General features: G+C 37.6%; 1 protein-coding gene and 1 long non-coding RNA gene across 3 annotated transcripts in view; one reads left to right on the forward strand and one right to left on the reverse strand.

The window, feature by feature from the left end:
* Positions 1-17,724, reverse strand: part of KIAA1217 (KIAA1217 ortholog) — a 450,644-nt gene that overhangs the window by 386,691 nt on the left and 46,229 nt on the right. The gene's annotated exons all lie outside the window — the stretch shown is intronic.
* Positions 11,151-17,724, forward strand: part of LOC117655256 (uncharacterized) — a 36,320-nt gene continuing 29,746 nt past the window's right edge. For both annotated transcript variants that reach the window (XR_004588610.1, XR_004588609.2), the window contains exons 1-2: positions 11,151-11,235; positions 14,736-14,882. This is a non-coding gene — a long non-coding RNA (uncharacterized LOC117655256). The remainder of the gene's footprint in view (positions 11,236-14,735; positions 14,883-17,724) is intronic.

Here is a 17,724-nt window from a genome sequence, read left to right on the forward strand (position 1 = left end):
GGCACATACAGGGGGCCATGCACACATGCATGGGGGGCACATGCATGGGGGTTGGGCATGCATTGCATTTTGGGGGTTCAGACATGTGCGTGCTTTGGATTCGGTCCGGAAAAGGTTAGCCATCACTGGCCTATCATGAACAATGGTTTACAAGCAACAATAGCTGCTTTCACACATCATACAAATGAAAATCAAACTGCTGCATTATAGCTTAGCACTGTGTGTGAGTCAACACAATGGCATGTGTAATCAAGTCAGGGTTCTTGGCTAGTTTTAAACTTCCAAATTCAAAAAAATTGGTGAGGCCTTCAATATTACAAAAGTAAGTATTGCTTATTGTTTATGAGAGGATTCTTGGGAAATACCAGCAACAAAGAAACTGTTATCTGCTACACAGCATAAAAAGCTTAATAACATAACATTTATCACTAAACCTGTATTCCACACCATGAATACCTTGGATTATGCCATCATGTATATCTAAGTTCTAAACTTCTAAAAGTCCTGTAAATAGTTCTGTTCTTTTTTGTTCCCAAATTTTTAACAAAGTTTTTAGCTACCATTTAACTACATTCAAGTCAGTTGTCCCAAAGGTGCTTTCTTTCAAAAGGCAACTAGACCTTCTTGTTTTGCTTGAAGATGTTTCATTTCTCATCCAAGAAGCTTCAGTTCTGATTGAATGGTGGAGAATGGAAGGATTTATATTCCTTGCAGTTATGTAGCCATTAGTTCATTTTCTGAGAGTCACTGAAGCCACTTGGAGATTATCTGGGCCCTCCAAGTGGCTTCAATGATTCTCAGAAAGAGGGCTAACGACCACATGACTATAAAAAAATATAAATCCTTCCATTCTCCATCATTCAGTCAGAACTGATAAACATTCTTGGATGAGAAGTGAAATGTCTTCAAGCAAAACAAAAAAGTCCAGTTGCCTTTTGAAAGAAAACATCCTTGGGATAACCATGACCTGGAGGACTGAGAATCTCCATAGACATTCAAATCAATTGGCTTTTGTTGCTGTGGACTCCTGTTTTGAACTACTACTGAAGTTTTCTGTGCTGATGGGGAGGGCTGTGTATGAAGGAAAGTGCTTTACCAGCTGTGGCTCTCAGTTTTTCTACTAGAGGAGTAAGCCTGCTTTGGCCTCTCAGGTTGTCTGGCATTCAAAGCTGATATCATGTCTGCCTATTATCCCAAGCTGCATTATTTTACTCCCGTTTTGGCTGAAAATTCTTCCTCTCTTCTCTGCCATATAACCCATGTTGTCTAGTCCAGTGCTCTTTAGGCTGCCTTAAAGTTTTGGAAAAGGACAGGGGAGTCAGCATTTACCTAGAGCAGCAGGCAGAATTGAGCTGCAGGAGACAGCCATGTGCTCACCACTAGATGGCAGCAGATGAATAAAAAAATATTTGTTGCTCTCTAAGGGCCAACCATCTTTGAAACCTATTTCTGATGATCTTGTTGATCATTTGGTATGTGGAAATGACCTTGGGAGAAAAGAGGAAGAACTGCAGATTAGATAAGCAGCAGCTGAGTCTGCAGAAAGAATGGGGATCTGGCAAACATCTCAAGGGACCCTTCCTTGTTTTTTTGGACTGTAAAAGTGAGGGGGAGAGATGTACTCTCAGACTTACAAGATTCTGTTAATGCAATCTTACAATAAATTTAAGGCTAATGTTTCTGGATGTACCTGTCTGGATTACAAGGCTAACAGGTCATTCCACCCTAAAAGAATCACTCTAGCCATCAATGCTGCTATTCCTTTTTGTGAGCAATTTATGCAAATTGCAGGGCCACAACAGGTCTGGTCTGCTCCTTCTTCATATATAAACATTTATTCCTTAGCTAATTAAAAGGAGGTGGGACATCTGAGAGATTGGTCCTGGGGCTAGTCATTTTATTCCAATCAGTATCAAATCCCACTATTATGCAATTTATCAATTGGAGTTCACTGGTACACTATACAGAAGGCATTAATTTTTTTCTCTTGTTTATGGAAAGTGATTCATGCTATGTTGACAAAAGAATTAATTATGATGCAGACAATTAAAAAAATAGATTGGCCTGCTGCAATTTACAAAAAAGGCTATGCCTGGATTTAATTTATTTAGAGTCTCACATTCATTCTTAAAATATTCTTCATAACAAAAACTACTCAAAGTCAGTTTATAAGTGTTATCCTCACTTTGTTAAATCAGCATCTCTTTCATTTAATTTCTAGAGGCCGGAGCATTTGTCTCACGGGAGTACCCTCTAAGAAAAAGTATGCAGACCATTATCTCCTGGTTCTGCTGAACTTCTCCTTTGTCCACATCAGAAATGAAGAAACTAAGATCCCATGTGGAGCCACTCTATTTAAGTTTTTCATAGAACAATCAACATCCATAACTGAAAAATAATTATATTTAATGTTCACAAAATGGAATTCAGGTCTTGGCCCCATACATACTCTGAATAATTGTCGATAAATAATTATAAAGAGTAAACTATGTCCAGATTCTAATATTTTTTCCCCTCCTGTGCTTCCGCAAGGTCTCAGCTGCTGCTTTGTATTAGATAGCAAAACTCTTCATCATGAAATAAAAATCCAAACCATGCAATAATATCCAACTTTAACAAAGGTTTTCCATGGAGAATGGCATTCCATCCACCATAATTGATCAAACAAGAGTATCTTGAGGGTTTGAGGGATATCTTCAAACCAGGGTTGAGTTCTGGCAACTGTCTGGGCTAGGGCCTATACGTTTTCTTGGGAAGATTTCAGATGATGTTGCTTCCTTCTTAGGGCTGAGAGAGAAGGATTGGCCAAGACGCTAGCTGGCTTTGTGCCTCATGCATGACTAGAACTCATGATTCCCTGGTTTCTAATCTGGTTATAACAAATTGACTCTCCTACCTAGTTTTTTATTACATTCTTAATTTCTAAAACACATTGGCTGGCTTTTGAAAAAGAGCTGAATTTCCCCATGAGGAAATTAAAACTATACATTGGCACAATTCAGACAATTTACATAAAAATAAAATTTACTCTAGGAGTGAAAATAAATGGAATTCTAAATATATTGATAGCTTAATTGACAAGAAGGCTACCTCCATATAACCTGACAAAGTAAAACTATACTTCTGCTCGTTGCAATGGAAGTTGTATTAAAGATGATGGTATAAATAATAATCAAATAATCAAAATTATCATGATAGCATTTTGCTGCTCAAAACATGGTCTCTAGTCACTCGAAGCTCTGGTCAAAGAACTAACAAAAATAATTTGGCTAATACATTTTGCTCTCTGGTCCCTATAAAGTTAGTAAAGTTGATTAATGCACTCTGCTGCACTCTAGTGAGCAAGCTGAGTCATTTAAAAAGAGATGGCAGGAAAAAAATTAAATTTAATTCAGTGTTTTTCAAACTTGGCAACTTTAAGATATGTGGGCTTCAACTTCCAGAATTTCCCAGCCAACCAAGAATTCTGGGAGTTGAAAACCACAAATTACCCAAAAATGAAAAATACTGTTTAATTGATTCTTATGCACATTAAAGAATGTTATAGCCCATTCTATTATTAAGTGATATTCAATAATAGAAACATGCAGAATGTATGAAATACTTCAATTGTAAAAAATTGTAAATGTTAAAAGTTTCAGCTGGGTCCCTCAGGTAGATATTATTATTACTTCTGTGTCTTTTGATGATTGCTTTTTTTTTTTTTTTTTTTTTTAGTATTTTCAAAATCTGTGCGTTCAAATGTATTCCTCTTAGTAACATGCTTAGATAACTTATCCCACCTTTGAGGCTATTCTGTTCCTGAAAATACATTTAACTTATACTTTTTGAGTCTCTCTCTCTCTCTCTCTCTCTCTCTCATGACCATCTAAGATTTAAACTTGATATATGCATGATTTCAGCATCATCCCTAATTTTTAAAATACATTATCTTCCATAGGACAGAGCTCTGAATAACTGATAACTTTGTACAAATAGACCTCAAGTTACATTACTCAATCACTGACTGGTCATAGTTGCAGTGGTGTTAAACTGAGGGAGACTTATTAGTCCTCACAGCTCTGGCCATCATAGAATCCCTGTGGGCACATGATCCCGATCCAGGCTCAGTTGCTTGCAATTACAATGTTGCAGCATGCTGCAGTCACATAATCATGATTTACGATGCTCCTTGCTGGATGGGGAAGCCAGCAGGAGGTTGTAAGCCACTCTCACTGCTTTTTTGTTCCTCCCTGCGCCATAGCACCTGCCGAGGGCATCTCCTTTGCCCATGACACCTGCACATTTTCCCATGCTTTGTAGTTCCTACCCACAGCAACCACTCTCCATTCAATACTTCATTGTTAAAATCATATGTTACTGCACAGTAATGGACTAGTTTGGACTTTATTGGATTAGCAATACCATCAGCCATGGAAGTTCAGGAGGCAGTTTTGAGCCAGGCAATATCTTATGAAAGAATTGCTGTGAAGTAAAATGAAAGTTTTTTTTTTATCTTCTTTAACCATCTTCTTTTTAAAAAAGTTGAAATATAAATCTAACAAGTATAACAGTAACGGAGTTGGAAGGGACCTTGGAGGTCATCTAGTCCAACCCCCTGCTTATGCAGGAAACCTGAACTAGGGATTTGAACCGCCAAATTGCTGACTTTCTGATCGACAAGCTCAGTGTCTTAGCCACTGAGCCACCTACTCAGGTGTCTATATTTTTCACTCCTTAAATGATTCTTTAAAAAATGTGTAACCAGCCTCTTGCAATACTATTTTATTAACATGTATTGCTTAAAAGCATAATGAGGATAAAGCCCAGAGTTTCCTCAGGCAAAGGAGAAGTTAGATTTCCTACATATGCGCGCGCACACAGTTCATAATGGTGGAATATATACAACAACATTAAGCTAAGATTTAACTATATGATATGCAAGCTAAAGATTGCGTATCACATTTCAAAACACTTTTTTAAAAAATAAACAAACCATACACTCCTGAAATAGTTATGATCCTCAAATATGCATGTATTAATGCATTTGCTATGTCTCAAGCTCAGAACTTCAATGATTTACAAAATTACTTCCGTTCTGATCCCAATATTCATTCTGAATTTGTGGATTAATTAACTCATGCCAAAATTTGCCAAAGTAAGCTTTTCAAGCATCCAAATTTCTGTTAGCAGATAACTGGCTGCCTTCTAATTGGTTGAAGTGAAGGCAAAAGTCTATCTTCTTCAAATAACAGTTGGGTCACCAGCACTGAGAACAGAAACTGTAAATATATCCAAACTGTGCAGAAATAATATCTAATCCAGAAGTAAAAATGGCATGGGATTATTAAATTGTCTAAAGATACTGACATTTTGCACATCACAAATATTTGATTTCTAAAGCAAAATTAATTACAGTGTCTTTGTATGTGCACATACATACAAATAACAATATAGAAAGTACATTTGGAAATCCTCATTTATATAGTTAGAGAGTTGAGTTGGATTGACTATAGGGAAATTATATTTTCTAATTCTTGTCTAACTTACAGTTGTCTTAATGTATCTTTGTTGCACAAAATTAAACAGATGGTAAAAAGCAGCTTATGCTTGCCAAACTTCCCATCTGGGTAATATTCTCCTAGACTCATTGGAATCCTTGTTCTGTCTCAGATCTTCCATAACACATTTTCATCCTCCCTAATATAGTTAATAATGCAAAATACAAATATAATATCGGAGTTCATGTGAAATATAATTATGAATTTTAACTAAAGATATCATTAGAAAACTGATGAGACCAAACCAACAACAGAGAAAGCTCAATTTGTTATGTATTCAGTTTTTACTGGAGAATTATTTGCTTAGAGAGAAATAAGATATTAAGAAAATATTTTTTTAAAAAACTATGGCATATTAAAGAAAGCTCATGGCATTTATTTTTATGACTGAGATCCACTTTATTAAATTTTTGAAGCAACAGCCACCTATTCGAATATATCTAATATTAAATTTAAGAGAATAGGTCAGGAATCGGTAATGTTACAAGCAGCAGATATATTGCACAATATGTACAAACAGATACATAAGCAAATGTTTTGTCAAAAGATGGTAAATATATTATCATAGCCAAATCTTACAATATCTTCGTGTTCTATTTCACAAAAGTTACTCTTTGTTTTTTCATTCCAAGTCAATGGAATGTTGGAAAAAAATAGATATTTTTATTTAATTAGATAAAGGGAATCAATTCTGCCCATCCACCATGAAAAAAGAACATGACCAATTTTGCTATATATGATGGTAAAGAAGCCAAAAAAGAAAGACCTAATTTCAAAAAATGGGTTGGGTTTGTCTACTGGTCACAGAGGAAAAAATGCAGAAAAAATCCCCCACCTTTCTTATGGAAGATAATTGATCAACGATTTGACATGCTGCTAACATTTTTCCTATCTTCCTAATCACAGGATCCAAAATGAAATTGCTATTAATGGAAGTGAAACACATTCTACATTATTATTGTACCTGCAAAAATATAAATACTCTACTTAAGTAGATATTAATAAGTAATGTCTAGAATCATAAAGATCATAAATGTCTAGACCTAAAGAATATTTCCTGTTCAGCTCATTCATAATTTTGAAGAAGGTTGTGAATTCAGACATGAAACTCCTGTTTCATCCACCAAGATTAATTGATTGATGGATTTGGGACTATTCCCAAATCTTGGTTCAAACAATATGTTAGCTGTGGTTAGTTAGAATGAGCCTGTGACAATGGCGTGTTGTGGATAAGTTTGCACCTGTGAAGACTCTTTGTGATTATGGACCCCATGCAGGGGTGTCAAACTGGCAGCCTCTGGGACAGATGTGTCATGCACAGGCCACACTCATCCCAACTCCATCAAAGGAAGAAACATTGCGCTACATCATGTGATGGCAATGTGATGCTGCGAGTTTGACACCCATGCCATAGGTCCAAGTCAGGGGTAGGTTTCTACCGTTTTGCCCCGATTCGGGCGAACCGGTAGTGGTGGCAGTGGGAGGCTCTGCCCACCCACCCGCACATCATCACAGATGCTCTGCGCATGTGCAGAAGTGCCGTGTGCAAGCAAAGCAAGCACACACGCACACACGCTCCCAGTTCCAAACCGGTAGCGAAGGTAAGTGAAACCCATTACTGGTCCAAGCCATGAGCAATACTTCTTTTCAGGAAGAGGAAATGGTCTCCCCTCTTTTTCAAGAAGCTATCCTTGGATCTAACAGTGCGTGTATGTATGTATGTATGTATGTATGTATGTATGTATGTATGTATGTATTTATTTATTTATTTATTTATTTGTTTGTTTGTTTGTTGCATTTCTATGCCGCCCAACTCCCCGGGGACTCTGGGCGGCTTACAACAAAAAATGATGCGAACAATATACCATAAAAGTTGTTTTAAAAAAACATTAAAAACCCATACACTCCATTCATGGCCGGGTCTTGCAAGATTGCAGCAGTGTAATTGATTTCCTCTGCCCTTTTGTACAAAAATATACTAGTTTGATTTCTATGTATTTCATGTTATGAGGAAGTATATAGGCTTCATTTTGAAAATTACATTAGCAATCAAGAAATGATTGGATTGGCAGAAACTGAAGTCACTGTCCCAATTCATCTCTTTTTCCTATGTGATAGATATTTTCCATCCTATTATTCCAACTCTGGCATTTTAGTCTCCAGTCACAAAGCAGACCTCTAAATCACATGTTTTGTTCATTTCCAATTGAACTTGAACTCAAAACTCAACAAACTCTTCTTCTTCTTCTGCATTAATGGTTGGAGCATGAATTTAGGACACTGTCATATTAAAGGGATATCCATAAAGTGTAACTGACATTATTTAGTCACTGACTGCATTATACTCAAGTTCTGTCTTTGCTTTAATCTTCCTGACTATGAAACACTGTTCCTTCTCTGTTTTTTATGTCCTAAATAACAAACAGTATAATTTTCTCACTAAAAATATCCAATTTCAATCCATCTGAATTCCCTCACTTTATTCTTTGCATGCATTGTTGTGCAGAGGTGAGCAATCCTTACGTTCCCATTTATTGTTATAAGCACCTGTTGTCATTCAAATTCATTAACATAATTTCAGAGTAAGGACTGAGGACAAAAGGTTTATAATGTTCACCAGAATGTTTATAGGTGCATTACAAGTTAAGCTCAGACTCTGTGACTGCAAGATCAATATTAGCTAAGCCTTGGTAAACATCGTGAGAAAAAGAAACATGTCTCAGTCCATCCTAAATTCATTAAAACTGAATTTATCCTTTACTACACATTATTAGGCACATGGGCTGAGGTACAATAAAAGATGTTTTTAAAGTAATTTAAGGTACTTAACTGAGACTTATGAAAGCACATACAATTTCACACAATTAACCAACCTTTACCATACCCTCTTTTATTTGTTATGTTGAGAGCATGCCTTGAGAGGCATGTGCTCCAGAAACACAGGAACATTAGCACATAAAAAAGAGTCCTGCAAAATATTGGATATTTGGGGACATCATGTGCTAAAATAATACAGTATGCACAAATATAAAAAGAATGTCATTTTCAAGAAGAAAAATAATTGAGAGTTCAAATAGAAGAAAAATCCTTCCACAGAAAGTTACAAGCAGTGACTATAGCTAAATAGTCTATCAAACACTTGGAAAATAAATTTAAATATAAATTAAAATCTAGACTAGGAAGTTGTGTAATGATGTAATGATTACCAGTCACATTATCAAGAATATGGAAAAGGCTTATTACACCCAATGGTATTCTTCAAAAACTACAGCACTCATTATACCGGCACCTTATTGTTAACTAATTTCTTCCAAATGTTGCAATTATGAAGTTTCATCAGTCTATTAAAAAACAAAACAAAACTTTTAAAAATAAGTAACTGTATACAGGCCACATCAATGTATGTAACACTGACATTGTAGAGTTATTCTGGTTTTAATTACAGAGAAGGACTGTTTTTGTTTTAACAAAAAAAAATAGGTTTAAGGGACATTTTTGTTCTAAACAAAAAAAAATCTTCAACTCTAGTGGAAAATGCTGCCTCCAATGAAGCTTAATCTTTTTATTGAGTCAGAAAATTGTCATGCGAACATTTTGTTTTTTAAAACCATATGTGTTCACCCTTTTAAGCAACAGTCTTTCAGCTTCTGAATAGACATAGAAAAAAGCTTGCAAATCGGTTTGTTTTTCTTTTGCAATTAACTTCATGTAGAGAAAATGAGTATTTGCACAATACCACTGCATACATACATAATAGAAAAGGTACAAAGCAGCTTTCCAAGACAAGAGTTTGCTACCTTCCACATCTACTGTGTGAAAGCTAAGCTTACATCAACAAACAGATATTCACCACAGGAAAAATAATGAGGCATCATCTGCAAACAAAGAACAGAAGCTGGGAGAATAAGCAAAACATAGAAAAGACTAGCCATTCAAATCCCAGTACATAGTAATTGGATTCACATACTATGATTCATTTAACCATGATTGGGGGAATGACACATATCTGAGTTACTCACTGCTGTTGGACCAGAGGACACATGGGTATAATCCAGGGGTGAAATGCTACCGGTTTGCACCAGTTTGGGCGAACCAGTAGTGATAAAAGCTACTGATTTGGATGAACCGGTAGTAAAAAAAAAGCTACCGGTTCAGGTGAACCAGTGGTTAAAAAGATACCAGTTCAGGTGAACCGGTAGTTTAAAAAACTGCCGGTTCGTCTGAACTGATATTTCCGATGATCAGCTGTGCCGCGCGGTTTAGCAGGAAATTCTGCTTTCTAGAGAAGCTAAATTGGGCAGCACAGCTGCTCCCTCCCCTCGCTGTTCTACTTACATTTCCAAACCTCCCTTTTCCATGCAAAGTGTGTGTTTCTGCATACACACGTTTTTAGTGCGCACTGCACATGTACACACAGCACACATTTGGCGCACACCACGCATGCACAGGCAACAAACCAGTGGCAATCTGCAGAGAATTTCACCACTGGTATGATCATACAATATGCAAAGCCAAAAGCACAATTTAGTGAAAAGGGTAGCCTGCTTGGTCCATGCACTTGGGGACTTTTTATTTTTTGCCCTGATATTATTCCACAAATGGATTCTGAGTCTGCCCATTTTTAGCCTGAGGTCCTGAACTGAGTCAATCCACATAAAATATTCAATCTAGATACAAAATAGATTAAGCAACATTAGAGGGAACTACAACATTGTTTAAATCACTTACTTCTACTTCTATATCTCTCTTCTTCAGCGGCTTCGAAAGCTAATGCATAGTCAGTCATGTTTTGGTCAGCTACTGAGTGGACTACTGCAATGTGCTCTACTTAAGGTTGTGCTTGAAGAACATCTGGAAACTGCAATTGATCCAGAATGTGGTGGTGAAAGCAAATATGAGTATGACTCAATATGCTAATATTTCATCTTTGCTTCACAACATGTTTCTGAACACAATTTAAAACTTTTTGTGGCATGGGGGTAGAATGTTTGAAGGATTTCTTTCTTTAATAGTTTCTACTCAACCCATTGGATCTGACAGGAGGGGCATGCCCAATATCCTCACTATCTAGTACAGGGGGGCCAAACTGGATTTCTTTTAGGGCTGGATCAGCATTGTAGTTCTCCTCTGCGTGCCGGCCTGGGGTGGCGGCAGGGGGAGGAGACGGAACAGACACCTCTTGCAGCACCCTGCCAGCCAAAACAGGATACGGGGGGGGGTCTGTACACAGTCCCCCACACCCTGTTTTTGGCCAGGACGGCCTCCTACAGTACCCTGCCAGCCAAAATGGGGCACAGGGGTCTGTGTAAGATCCCCCATGCCCCATTGTTGGCCTGGACAGCCTTCTGCAGCACTTTGCTGGCCAAAAAGAGGCAGGCGGGGCCACATGCGGTCCTCCCATGCCCTGTTTTTGCCAGCAGAGGCCCTGCAGGCTCGCCCCACAGGCCAGATTTAAGCACCTCAGTGGCCAGATCCGGCCCCCAGGCCTTGAGTTTGTCACCCCAATCTAGTAGATTCCAAGAACTATGCCTTTTCTATTGTGATGTCTGCCCTTTGGAATACCATGATACCCAAGTCTAGGTTGCCCATAACAGTGTTAAGTTTTTCAGAAGCCTTGAAGGTCTGGCTGTTTTCCTGAGTATCTGCCAGTTGTATTCTTAACTTGCTGCCTTCTTTTCTCAAAAGAAAAAAAAAGGTAGGAATTCTATCAAGATCTTTATAGGTAAGGGTCAAAAATGAAATAAAAATTGACTGGTAAAGTAGGATTCATAGGTTGATGCTCTGCTAAGCTTAGAATTCAAGATTAGTTACAGAAAAAAGCATTTAACATACATGTACAGTGCATTCAGAAAGTATTCCGATCTCCTTCACTTTGGTCAATTTTGTTATGCTGCAGCCTTCTACAGTCGTTGAAATTCATTTTTTCCCCTCATTAGTCTGCATTCAGTACTCCATATTGACAAAGGGAAAACAGAATTTTAGAAATGTCTGTAAATGTATTAAAAAGAAAAAAACTGAAATATTATATTACTTAATGTAGATCAGTGAGAAAAAAAAGAATTTTGACAACTTTGTTCTTTCATTTTCTTTCCTTCTTTCATACATTTTTGATGGACTTCAACCTTTACATTAATTGCTGTTTCAAAATTCATTACTGTTTGTTTTTTTGTGTAATGCTAAAAGCTTCTGTTACAGAAGCAACTTTATTTTAAGGTAATTAAAGTCATCTGGTTAAATTCACTCTGCTGAATTTCAAGTGGTGTAAACAAAAAGGCATATGAGAAACCTTCAAATAAAAATAATAATCATTTTTCTGTATCATCGTCCCTGATCAAGAGAGGCTATATCCATACAACGTCATGGTTGCTGAAGTAATAATTTTTCCAAACCATTGATTAATCAAATGGCCTGAAAGCATCACATAAACAACACTAATTACACTTAAAAATAATAAATCTTAGTATGTTGTGCATAGGCAGCCATTAGCAGGAAAACTGGTTGAGTATCTGTGCAGGGCCATTAGATATGGGCTGAAAAAGTCTGTCCCAACATTAGATGTAGTTTTTATAATTCTTTTCTGCCATCTGCATTCATGTGGATTATTGAAGTCCAAATCAACAACCAAATGTTGCTGCAAAATTAAGCAGAGAAAAGCAAACTCATGCACTCCTCTCCTGGTCCCCAATATTCTGGCCTATAATTCCACACTCCTTTGCCAATGTCAATGCTACTTAGAGCTGAATACTGTATAACTGAGGAGGTAAGTACAGGTAAAATATATCTGGTGAGCAACAGGTTACCTACCTTTGGTATAACATCACACTCTGATACTGAAAAATTGAAGAGCAAATATATTTGCTTTATCAAACAAACTTGGATGCTCTTTTTGCCATGTTAATTCTTTTCTTCATTGTAAAAAGTTTACAGGTAGTCCTTGACTTAGGATCAGTCACTTAGCAACCATTCAAAGTTACAACTATTCCCAAATAAGGTACTTACAACCCAGATCTGATGGCTGCTCATCTAGATTCACATGGCAATTAAATAATCAAATCTTTTATCTGGTTATTATAAAAAGTCCAGATAATATGGCTTGTAAACTCAGGCCTACAGTTTAGAGCAGGGGTCTCCAACCTTGGCAACCTTAAGATTTGTGGACTTCAACTCCCAGAATTCCTCAGCCAGCAAAGCTGCACATGCACAGAGGCTTAAAATGTCGCAAAAAAGCAATGTCCTGATGTCCACGTGGATGAGCGGAGCCTCCTGCAGCTGCAGCTACCGGTTTGCCTGAACCAGATAGAACCGGCTGGATTTCACCCCTGGTTAAGAGGCAGGTCAGTGCAGGCTGTGGGCAAGTAAGCAGGGGCCATGAGCAAGTCAGCAGAGACCACATGCAAGAACTACAGAGCACAGGCGGGCTGAGAAGGCTGTAGGCAGGCACTACAGAGTGCAGTGCGGGACTTTGCTTTGACAGTGGCTGGGGCACATCCTTGGAAGGTGACAAAGGTATGCCTAAGACCTGTTCTCTGGGAGGAATTCAACTTGCTTGATCTTGAGAAAGTTGACAGGATCCTCATGGATGTGAGCTTGGCTACCTGTGTTTTGGCCCCATACCTTCCTGGTTGGTTAAAGCTCCCTGGAAATAGCATGTGGTTGGGTCCAATTGGTGATTAATGCCTCTTTGTGGAAAGGGGTAGTGCCACATGCCTTGAACCCAGCTGTTTTAGTTAAGTTTTGCCCAGTCTCCAATCTTGCTTTTTTCAGGAAAATTGTTGAGATGGTGATTGGAATGAAATGATGCAGATTATTTGGAGCCTTTTCAATTTGGGTTCAGGCCAAGGTATTATTAAGACAGTATTGATCATGCCTGTCGATAACCTCTGGAAAATTCACGATGGGAGTCAGACAATTGTTGTGGCTCTCCTGGATCTCTCAGGGACTTTCAATATCATTGACTATTTTGTCTTTCTGGATTGGATCTGGGAGGTAGGAATGGGATGTTCTGTGGTGGTTCTCCTTTTGACCAGTTATTTAAATGCCTGAAGGTTGTAAGGGTCTGGATGGGATGGACTGTCATTGGCTCAACCCTGGCAAGACCGAGTGACTTTGGGTTTTTGCCTCCCCCACCCCACCCAGGGTCTGGTGACTTGTCATCTTTGACTAAGGATGGGTTGCACTTTCCTGGACTGTCTTTTATGCAAGCCAGTTAAATGCATTTTAGTGAATTAACTGAATTAAGATACCTGTTTAGAAAAAGAAATTCTGCATTTTAATTGTTTTCTTATGGATGCCCCAAATCTTTCTCTCCCAGATCCACATTAAGCAAATGATGAAAATGAACTACTGAAAATATCTGATGCATCTTGCCCATAACCAAGAAAAGCACAACACATCCATAGTTTTAACTAGGAAACCAGATGGATCCCAGGCTAAGCTCTAAAAAGCTCTACAATCTAAAAATGCTAAGGAATTTCTGGAAGCTTGGCACTCAGACAAATCAGCCATCAATAGACACATAGAGATAAATCACACTTATACACTATTCAAAAATATCAATAAATAGGCTAAGTAGGAAACAAAAAGACAAGAACACATGCTTTCTAGCAGTCTACACCCAGATAAGCAGGGATTAACACTAGATAAACAATCAAGCTACTGTATATAAACACAGAGCAAACCCCACACTGTGATGATGATGCTGTTTCCTTGTTAGGTAATGAAACATCTGCAAGTAAACAACTAAATTCAGAGAACACAAGAACTTCACAAGAAGGCCCTTGTTTGTATAACTACTTCTCTGAGACGTTGCCTCTCCTAAGATCTGAAAGATTAGGCTGGCACAATAAGGATAAAGAATAAAACCCAGAGAAATTCCTGGAAACTTTTCACAAAGATGAAATAACATTTCTTCTAAGACTGATAAGAACCAAACAAGAGTTAATATCAGTTCTCATTACAATCTGATCCCATCTAACATCAATCCATGTGACAAGATACAAATGTTCTGCTCATCTTTCTTATTTTAGAAATCTGGCTGTACAGAATGCTATGTTTTTTGACAAAAGGCCAAGTTAATTTCAAAACACAGAAGAGAAAATTGGTTTCCTACCTTTAATGTTTGAGAAATACAAGATAACTGTTCGGTACATAGCAAACAGCAAAGGATGTGTTTTGTTGTTGTTTTTTCCTTTCCAGACTCACCAGAAATTGATTACCTACCCAATCTGCACTATACAAAACTTCTAGATGACTGAGTTTAGAAGGGCAGCCTGAACCCACTTAATTTGTTTTACTTAATCACCTGAGCAACCCAAGCTTGACAGTCTCATGTAGAATTACAAAGTAAGTGCAAAACAGGCCTAGGAATGAATGAAAGGGCAATTGCTAGACTTAGCAGGCCAAGACAGTAAGATTGCAATTCTGAGCATAGCTATTAGTTGAAAGTCCATGTTTTCAACAGAAACAATTTGCTTGTAGCATTGGTGATAGTCTATAAGCAGAAAACTGGTAGAAAGGTAATTTGCATTTATTCAACCATTGAACTGCAATTTAAAGAGATGTGAATTTTTTTAAAAGTAGCAGCATTCAGAGAATTGTGTTACATGCCAAGTTACACATACATAGTGTACAACTAGCCCAGTTATTTAATTTTATGTTATGAGTGGGTGGTCTGAAGCAGGTGGCCTATTCCATCACGAGGGGCCCCCATGGCCTTCCCCATCCTGAGTTACCTAATGTGCACTTAATGAGCTACACATTTGATTAGCGAATGCATGGGCGAAAGGAGGGAGTGATTGTGTTCAAATTACTCAGTTCACTCCTACAAATCCTTGGGTTACCAATGGAATGGGCAGGCTCCATTACATTCATAACTCAATGACTACCTGTATATGAATCATAATTTATACATCATTATTAAGTTAAAACCAAATCAAACACTATGGGTTTATCAGGTTGCATAAACCAGGGCAGTGTTTTTCTATTACACAAAGCTACATGAATGTTCCAAAAAAAAGGAGAAGAACCTGTTAACAGCAGTGTCCTCCAAGACAGCATTTTAGGACCCACAGTACTATACAGTACTTTATATAAGTACTGTGACCATATTATAAACAACTGTGTTCTCTTTGTGGATGATGTAAAACTATTCAACACCACTGACAATGCTGCTACTCTACAAAAAGACCTCAACTATGTGTCAGAATGGTCAAACAGTTGGCAACTCCAAATCTCAACCAACAAATGCTCTGTCTTACACATTGGCAAAAAAAATCAGAACACAAAATACAAGCTGGATGGATACGACCTAACATACGATCCTCACTCTGTCAAAGACCTTGGAGTACTCATCTCAAATGATCTAAGTGCCAGAGCTCACTGTAATAGCATTGCTAAAAAAGCATTAAGAGTTGTTAACCTAATCTTGCATAGCTTCTTCTCCGGTAATATTGAACTGCAAACTAGGGCATACAAAACTTTTGCCAGACCAATTCTTGAATACAGCTCATCTGTCTGGAACCCGCATTGCATCTCGGACATTAATACAATCGAACAAGTCCAGAGATATTTCACAAGAAGAGTCCTCCATTCCTCTGCTGGCAACAAAATACCTTATGCCACCAGACTCAAAATCTTAGACAACTTAGAACTTCGCCGTCTTCGGTCTGACCTAAGCATAGTACATAAAATCATCTGCTACAATGTCCTACCAGCCAATGAATACTTCAGCTTCAACCAAAACAATACAAGAGCACACAATAGATACAAACTCATGTTAAACCAATCCAAACTAGACAGCAGAAAATACGACTTCAGCAAGAGTGATCAATGCCTGGAATGCACTACCTGACTCTGTGGTTTCTTCCCCAAATCCCCAAAACTTTAACCTTAGACTGTCTACTGTAGACCTCACCCCATTCCTAAGAGGTCTATAAGAGGCATGCATAAGCGCACCAGTGTGCCTACCGTCCCTGTCCTAATGTTTTCTTCTTTTTCTTCTATAAACTTTAATTTGGGATGGAAGGAAATATTTTTTAAATGATATTTTTGAGGAGGAGAAAATCTTTTGCCAATGAAGCTGTGACTAGGACCATCAAATCTGGTATCAAAATGCTATTAAGAAGATAAACCAAGGAAAATTATTCATAACTTGCTAGCCATAAATCTGATGACAATAAGAGTTTTCCACATTGTAAATAGTTGTCTTTGCTTTATTGCTTTATGAAAGTGTTGTGTCAATGGAACACCTTAGAGCTGGTTGCAAAAATCCCAACTGATAGCATATTTTAAATAAGATTTTAATTCTTGCTGTCATCTGCTAATCATCCAGATTCTGGTTCCCTAAATAGACAATATCTTCTCACAAATGCAAGAGCTGTACCTCAGTTGTCAGATCCTCTCCAAAGAAAAGGCTTCAGTGTAAGGTAATAAATGCCCTGGCTATATTTCAATCAAATGTGCAGGGCAATCCCCAAGGAGATTTGTGAAATATATCTTTTTTTTGCTGTTGACTCAATTATTTGTAATTTATTTATAATACCAGGAAGTTGAGAAAGCAGGCTGTATTGGCAACCCATGACATTTTGACAACTGAGAAAATTAATTAAGGTAGTAGGCTGAGCAGAGTTATTGCAGCAATTTCTCAAGTTCAGTATCAGAAAGAAATATGTTCCAAACTGGCTTTCTAGTGTGGATAGGATATTAAAAATAAAATATGTCACTAGTTTTTTATAAGATGTGGAATTTAAGTGATTGTTTAGGTTCTTGCCAGTTTGCTTTTTTCATGGTTGACGTCAGTGGTTGAGGTTCAAATCTCAAATCTTTTTCTATTTTGGTGTCTTTCAAATGTGTTTTTCTAGAGATTGTGAGAAGTGAGGGTTCACACGTTTAAAGATCACCAGATTGGGGAAGGTCATCCTCGAAGACATCTTGCTGTGTGTCAATTGTCATTTGTATTTTAACACTGGCCATTCACTCAATAACATATATATTCACAGACAGTCTAAGTAATGGAGACTTTTTCACTCCCAAGAGAACCAAAGCAAATCTTTTTTGTGTCACACAAAATAAAAATGCTTCTCTTCAGCTGGCAGTAGAAATTAAATTAAATGTACTAAATGGTCCAGAAGAGTAAAAAGCAACTAAAATAAATTTGACAGCATCAGTCTTGTCCCAGATTTGGCCA

This window comes from Pantherophis guttatus, chromosome 4, assembly GCF_059756535.1.
Source record: "Pantherophis guttatus breed Tessera chromosome 4, ASM5975653v1, whole genome shotgun sequence".
In the NCBI taxonomy this organism is placed as follows: Eukaryota; Metazoa; Chordata; class Lepidosauria; order Squamata; family Colubridae; genus Pantherophis; species Pantherophis guttatus.